The following is an 8371-nucleotide window of genomic DNA, read 5'->3' as shown; positions in this document are numbered from 1 at the left end:
ATATAGGGAGGTGCCACAGTTCACAGCTTCTCTTTGCAGCTCCACATCAGCAACTGCCCACTGAGGCAGGGATCTACACCACCATTTTTACTTCATGAGTCTCCTGGCATTTCAGCCATCATCCATCTGACTGCATTCATCTCCAAATCCACAATGTTCATACAGATTTACAGCCATCTGCAGTCTTATTCATCATACCAACACCAGCCCCACTTATAGGTAGCAGTCCATACCCCCTCATCAAAAGGGTTCTGAACATCTATGTCCCATGTCCCTGCAGCTGCACTAGTCCAAAGCCACCACACAAATCCTAAAACCTGCCTTCAGCTCCAGAAACATAGTTCATTGCACAGCACTTCCAGGTGGCTGGCTTGGGAACCTCGAGTTCCCAGCCCTTGACACCTACCTGTAGCAGCAGGATCCAGACCGAGGGTCAAGGCAACCCTATGAACAACACTCTCTGGACACAGTCCAATGCATGCAGAAGGACACCCACTCTCTGTCCAGTTCTGTTCCTTGGCAAACTAGCCCAGTGCCTTGGCAGAAGAAGCCAAGGGGGTTATAGCTCAGTGAGGCCACCCAGGCTAGAGGGCTGGCAATAGATAGGAGAGGATAACAGTAGGAGAAGGATGATGAAGTCAGGTGGAGCCTGGTGCTGGGAGGACCACAGTCCCAAGTCTTTATTGATCCAGGGGAAATCACCCACAAAGGAAATCGTTAGTTTCCAGGATGATGCCTCTCCAAAGCAGGAAACACGATCGTTCACACTTCAGCCCCAGAGCTTTCAGAAATCCATGGCTAAGAGAATGAATTATCTCACTACGAGCCTTTTGATGAGGAGAAGCTTCTAGTGGGGGAAGGCAGGAGGGTACAGGAAAATGATACATTTCTGTCCTGAGGAATGATACCTAAGTAAAACTTAACTTCTAAATGTAACAACTTTTCAAATATTGTGTTTACAAAACCCCAAAGAGATATTATTCCAAAGCAGGAGACAATATCTAGGGAGTAGCCTCTCTCCTCCCAAGCTTTATGGTCTGTCTGTCTTCAGAAGACCCAGGAAACTCTGTAGAGCAGATCTGTGAACTAAGCCTACCTTCTCATTCAGTGCAGTGCACTGTAAGTATGCTTTGGCCTGTGTTCTGGTAGTACTTGACATCAGAGTGAGAGGGTGTTGGGGATATTTTGGGGTGATACACAGAATGAGGCAGCTGTTGATACCAGCAGATGGTTACCTAGTGTGTGAGAGGGGAGGATGTTAGAACATGCTTGGGAGCTGGGATCCAAGACACAAGCAGGTGATAGGCTGTTTTACCTCCTGAATTCCTCCTGAATAAAGCAGTAAATATAGCCACAAGCCAAGCCAAAAGCCAGTTTGTTACAGAAAATTCAATTGGGAAGAACTGAGTGAAGTGGTGTGGGTGTCCATTCAATTCCTGACAAAGTGGCTGAGCCTAGAACACTTCAAATAAGGCAGGCAGCACAGCAGCAGGACTTCTGTGAATTGCCACCTCTTATTCCCATTCTCGGAGATATCAATATTCTTTGCTTAGGTCTTGGGTGGGATTTTCACACCATCCTTTGAAACAGTTGGACCTGGCCACTGGCGGAGCTTGGATTCTGGTTAGTTGGCTTGCTGGATGTTTCTGCCTTCCTATGTTTGACAGACATGGTGGTAGATTTTAATCTGTTTTACTTTCTTCTGCTGACCTTTTCTTTTCTCTCAATGTGGTTTTTGTTTGAGTTGAGTTGGAGTCAAAATAAATGGATGCGTTTGAAAAGAGTGTTTTTATTCTGTTGTTTCTTTCACCAGACAGGGCAAAATTAGCTGGAGGTCCTACTTTTCTTGGAAAAGCAGCGTGAAAGAACCTGGAAGCAAGTCTTTTGGCAAGTGATAATACATAAATAGCTTTTCTGAATACCTATTAAATGCACTGTCGTGTTATTATTATCCAGTGGAGCCAGTAATTGGTTTATTATGTTTTTGGACCAGTGGTTTGTTTTTAACATGGATGGCTTGGCCATCACATTAAAGTGAACTACACTTTAATGTTTGTGCCATGTACAAGTGATATAGCTGTATCAGTAATTCCCAGAGTTCAAAAGTTTAATATATTCTGAAAAAAAAAAATATTTTCAGTGTTTCTTTTTCATGCTTCATCTTAGTCTACAGCTGAATGTATGGAAAGGCTCAGCAGAATCTTTTCCTTCATTTCATTAATTACTCAGCTGTTGAAAAACTCTGTTATTTCCTTCCAAAAAAATACTATGGAAGATTTAGATTTGTGGTTTTAAGATACTATGGGAATGACCTGTCTTAGTTGTTATTACAGAGGGTGTGCTGACTGGAGGAAAAAGGCTTAGGACATCACTTCTGCCCTCTAAATCTTCATGCAGAAGAGGTCACCCCACATGTAGATCTATCGGTACCTAAGTTGGATGTATCTCTGCCACCAGGTTAGTGAGTTTCTTTGGGAAACAACTAATTGGGAGGACTAAGGTCCCCGATACCTCTCTGTATAGCTCCCTTATCAGGCTATGGTGGCTCTTCTGTGCTGATGTGACAGAGGGCTCAGGGAAGGATGAATATCACAAAATCACAGAATCACAGAATGGTTGAGGTTGGAAGGGACCTCTGGAGGTCATCTGGTCCAGCCCCTGCTCAGGCAGGGCCACCTAGAGTAGGCTGCCTAGGATCATGTTTCCAAGGAGGGAGACTTCACAGCCTCTCTGGGCAACCTGTGCCTGTGCTCAGTTACCCTCACAGTCAAAAGTGTTTCCTTACATTCAGGTGGACCCTCCTGTGTTTCAGTTGGTGCCCATTGCCTCTGGTCCTGTCACTGGGCACCACTGAAAAGAGCCTGGCTCCATCTTCTTTGCACCCTCCCTTCAGATATTTGTACACATTAATGAGATCCCCTCTGAGCCTTTTCTTCTCTAGGCTAAACAGTCCCAGCTGTCTCAGCCTTTCATCATAATGAGAGATGTTCCAGACCCTTCATCATCTTAGTGGCCCTTCACTGGACTCTCTCCAGTATGTCCATCTCTCCCTTGTACTGGGGAGCCCAGAACTGAACACAGTACTCCAGGTGCAGCCTCGCCAGTGCTGAGTAGAGGGGAAGGATCACCTCCCCCAACCTGCTGGCACACTCCTCCTCATGCAGTCCAGGATACCGTTGGCCTTTGCAGTGAGGGCATGTTGTTGGCTCATGTCCAACTTGGTGTCCACCAGGACCCCCAGGTCTTTTTGTGCCAAGCTGCTTTCCAGCTGGTCAGCCCACAGCATGTACTGGTGCCTGGGGTTGTTCCTCCTCTCATACAAGACTTTGCACTTACCTTTGTTAAACTGCATGAAGCTCCTGTCAATCCCTTTCCCTAGCCTGTTGAGGTCCCTTTGGATGGCATCATGACCCTCTGGGTGTATCAGCCACTCCTCCTGATTTTGTATCATCAGCAGACTTGCTGAGGATGCACTCTGCCCCATCATTCAGATCATTAATGAAGACATTGAACAGGACTGGCCCCAGTATTGACCCCTGGGGTACATCATTGCTTGTTACTGGCCTCCACCTGGACTTTGTACCACTGATCATCACCCTCTGGGCCCACCCATTCAGCCAGTTTTCAGTCTCCTCATCCAGACCATAATTCATCAACTTCTCTATGAGGATTTTGTGGGGAACAGTGTCAAAAGCCTTACTGAAGTCAAGGTAGACAATATTCATTGCTCTCCCCTTGTCTACCAAGTCAGTCATTTCATCATAGAATGTCATCAGATTGGTCAACCATGACTTCCCCTTGGTGAATCCCTGCTGACTACTCCCAATGACCTTCTTGTCTTTCATCTGCCTGGAAGTGCTTTTCAGGATGAGTTGTTCTATCACTTTCCCAGGGATGGAGGTGAGGCTGACCAGCCCATATCCTCCTTCCTGCCCTTTTTGAAGATACACATGGCATTTACTTTCTTCCAGTCCTCACATACCTCTCCCAGTTGCCATGATTGTTCAGTGTTTAGAATGGTGAGATCTTATCAGCCACCTCCCTCAGCACTCATGCCACCAGGGCCCATAGACTTGGGTATGTGTGTTTTAAAGGCTTTTCAAACACTCTTGTGCTTTTGGTCCCATCTTATGTTGTGAAGAATATAGAGAATAAGCTTTTCACAACTAGTTCTATTTCTAGAATGCTGTGGAAGTCAGAAGGCAAAAGCAGAAATGAGGTGGCATTAAGAAGCATGATCATTTAAGGATTCTTCCCAGGCTATTCAGAAGACCTAAGAAAAGGTGACCTCAACCCAATCCTAAAAATGACAATTACAAGCCTGACAACTTTACTAAGCTATCTACTCAAGCATATTAAAGATGTTCTGCAGTGAGTTCCCCATGTAGTCCTTCCATTTCTACCTCTCTATGGCTTTTCTTGAGAGCTTGCCCACAGTTTTCCTCTCTTACCCCAGTCCTCTATTGACTGCTTGCTCCTACAATCCCAGAATCAAGGGCTGTTGAAGGTGTCCCCATGCTGTGGCCGTTATGTGGAAAGTGGGATAAAGAAAACTATCCCTTTTTGTGGGGCAAAGAGGGGAAGGAGCCTTGCAACAAGGCATCTCTTGAATTGCAAGCATAATCTGCCTTCTTAAGCAAAATATTCAGCTCCCAGGGAATAACGTGATGGCTCTGACAGACAGATAAAATAGTCATTTGTGTTTGGCTCTGGAAGATGTATGATCTCAGGTCAGAGCTCTTTTAACCTTGCCATTGACTAATGCAGAAAAGATGAAGATTTGCAGAGGCAGTTATTAAACCAGTACGCCCTCCATGCTGAACTGAATATGCTTCAGGTGGTGTAATGTGATGTAGCCAGTGGAAAGAGAAAATAGAAGGATCATTTCTAACTGATTAAAGCTGTGTTTCTGTTACCTACATGGCGATGGGCTGAGAAAAGGTGAAGCCAGCTCAGCTAAATAGGGAGAAAAGTAATTTCTCTAATATTTTTGCCCTAGTTGTGGTGGAGAAAATAGAGGGATGTGAGCATTTCAGTGAAGAGGACTGAGATGTCATTCTCTGGACTTATCACTGATTTTGGTAGCCATGATATTGTGAGAACTAAATGTGCATTTGGATCCAAAAAGAGCCAAAGCAAGCTGCTTATTTAAGTGCAAAATGTTGCATATTCTTATCCTTAAGCCAGTGCTAAAAGGCAAAAGTTAGAAAGCATTGATACACAGCTTAATACACAGTTCAAGAAATGCTCCTTTCAGGCTTTACATCAAATGCCATTGTGATTATTTTTTTTTAATTTAGTTGTTCTAGGAATAGTTATTTAAAAATGGAAAGTTGAATATGGCCAGACTTTGTTAACGTTGAAAGTTCATGAGATGATAGCTTTTGTAAAGCTAACTGTGTAGTTTGCATTTTCCTAACTCCTCCAGCAACCTCTTACGGCAATTTAGAGCCCAGGTTCTGTAAGGGAATACATGATTGTCCCCAAAATCGAGCTTTACAAGGAATGTTCTTTCTGCCCTCTCGTGGCCACAGGCCAGTTTTGCAGTTTTGCAACGACGGGAATTTCAAAGACTAGCAGTGCATTTCGATAATCCCAAATGTCTTGCTTTTACTTTAGAGAACGAACATAAAATTTTGTATCTCCGAGCCAGTTTTTCTGTATACAATGTACTTACTTATGTATATCTTCCATGTGGGTACATCAGTCTACTATTTAGATTGTCAAATTAACTACGTACAATTTTTTTAGTTTTACTGCATAACCCAGCATATGACAATGTGACTTGCATCTTAGAAGAAACAAGCAAGGATCATTTCTTTTCTAATTACCACTAATGTAACTTTAGTTCAAGGGCCTGTGCCTCACTTTTGGCCTGTTCATATGAAAAATATTGCATAATTGCATGCAGCATCTTCTTCACACCTTCAGTGATTCTTTAATTTATTTATAAGTTAAATTGCACTCAGTTTCCAAGTCATGTTAATCAATAAATACATTGATTCCAGTGGAGTTACTTTAGATTTATCCCAGACTGAGAGCAGGATCAGACCACAATGCCAATTTGTATTTTCCAAAGATCCTGTACAGTTTAAAGGTTACTATGTATCCCTTGTATGAATAATGCTATCAAATACAGGCTTATAGAGGGTTGTATAGTTTCAATTAAGTCCAAAGTGAGCTGCTGCTGCTTATCACCTTTTCTGACAATCAAGTATACAGAGACAGAATAGGTACACATGCATGCACAGTGGCATCTCTAGTGCGTGTTAGCTGGTGAGGATCTGAACAAGAAATTTTGTAGCGTATAATGCAATAGCAATTTAAGAGAACAGTATTATACAAAACAAGAATACCTTATTCACTGTCAAGATAATACTAACGAGATGAGAATATTTGGCTGTTATATGTTGGAAAACAGGGAGGGAAAAAAGCCATTACATTATACATTACCTGCAAACTTTCTCCTAGGTGCCCTTTTCCACAGTCAGCCCAAGTTACCATATCCTCACCTCTGTGATTTCTGGGGTAACTCGGAAAATCACCACTGCACAGGCACAGCCTGCGCTGCTGTTGTGCCAGTGCCAAGCTGTGCACCATCTGCACTTAGCACGAGAGGGAAACAAGACCCAGAAAGAATTTATCACTCGTTATAAATTTGAGATGGGGGTGGGCTCTGCAATCCTCCAGGCCGCCCCCGGGGATTCATAAATTCATGTGCAGTATAAATATGTGCAAGAATACAATTGTTAGGAAATGTCTTGAAATATGGAACTTGGAGAAGCGTACGGTGGTATGCTGAGCCGAGCCGGCACGGGAAGTACCTTCTGACGACCGTCTGCGCTTTTCCCCTCCCCTGCTCTTTCCACACAAAACTGACACTTCTAGTTCAAGAGCAATCCAGAATCACCTGCGTTCACACTTCCTTATTTCAAGACTTCATAAGCCATATGTGATCCCAGTATAACTACACTATAGGTACCCCGGTGTACCTTCACTGGTATTTAATTTCTTCACAGGCATCTAAATTAAACTTCTGCCTTTTCTTTCATAGCTGCCAAAGGAGATCAGCTGCTGAATTAGGCTGTACCATTTAATTTGAAATGCCTCTTGAGGGAGAGGCAAACTCGCAGCTCTCAGAATTGATGAAGGTCTCTAAGGGCATAGGTACTTAGTCAAAAAGGTAACCACACTCAAAGACAAGCTCAGCACCCAACATATGATTTTATTTTTTCCTTGAGCCTCTCTCTTCAACAGCAGGGTTCAAAGAAAGTTTGTCTCCATTCTTTTACAAATAAAATTCTCCATATTGGTCATATAATATAGTTAATTCTAAACACTTTTATTACCCCAAGATGCAGATGTATTTTATGTACCCACAGAGTTGAGCAGCTAAAAGAAGCAGCTGATTTTAAAAAGTTCCTCTCTGTTCTCCTCCACTAATTCATGCAAATAAGCCAGCTAAGCCCTGCTGGGAATGAACAGCACATGGAGCTCATCAGACCTTACTGGCTCTGTTCAGCATCCCCACAAACTGTAAATCTATTTGTTTTTGACTGAAAAATTTCGTATAAAGCTCCTCAGAGATATAAGATGACCTATTGTGTACTTTGAATCTCAGTGATGCAAAGTAATTTAATATGTTTTCTTTGATGTGAGGCAGGGTGGCTTTAGGAACTAGGGGTCAAAACCCAAGCAGAGTTTTGAGTTAGGATATGCGTAATAGTTGCCCCTGTTTTTGAACCATTGCTCATCTATCACTTGTTACCGGTATATGCACAAACGTGGTATATGCACAAACATGGTATTTGCAAAGACAGGTACGATGGCTTAATGTGCCTTACAATATATGTATTGCATTGTGCATCTCTGTGCATCTGTGCTATGGTATGCAGCCTGTGAAGTTTAGCTCCTGTGTCTAATATTTAACCATTTCTTTCATTATGGCTAAGGTATCAAATATATGTGAGGAGAAAGGAGAATAAATGTTTGCAATAGGTAGAATGTGAAGCTGTAATTGAAAGGATTGAAAATATTCCTTATTTGGTTATTGGCTGTCTCTAGCTGTATATGTAAGATCAACCCTCTGGGTCCATCTGAACTGCAGGAATTCTGAGAGAAGTGAAAGAGGGAGGTTTCTGGTACATGCTTTGCTTTCAGCTCTGTTTGCTGAACCATAAATGGACTTCTATTTGTTTTCTGGCTTGTGCCTATAATTTTCAATGTGTTGCAAGAGACGAAGTAGCTGGATGTCATACTAAGGACAACAAACATGGTAATTGATAAGTGTGGTAGAAGTCAATTGTTATGAGCATCAGAGATGAGATAAATATAGTAAGTGTAAAAGCTTCACAACCAGAACAGATGTCCT

The sequence above is a fragment of the Platalea leucorodia genome (assembly GCF_965183815.1).
Source record: "Platalea leucorodia genome assembly, chromosome: 1".
NCBI classification, from domain to species: Eukaryota; Metazoa; Chordata; class Aves; order Pelecaniformes; family Threskiornithidae; genus Platalea; species Platalea leucorodia.
The sequence above is the reverse complement of the archived record's forward strand: the minus strand, read 5'-3'. Positions refer to the sequence as shown.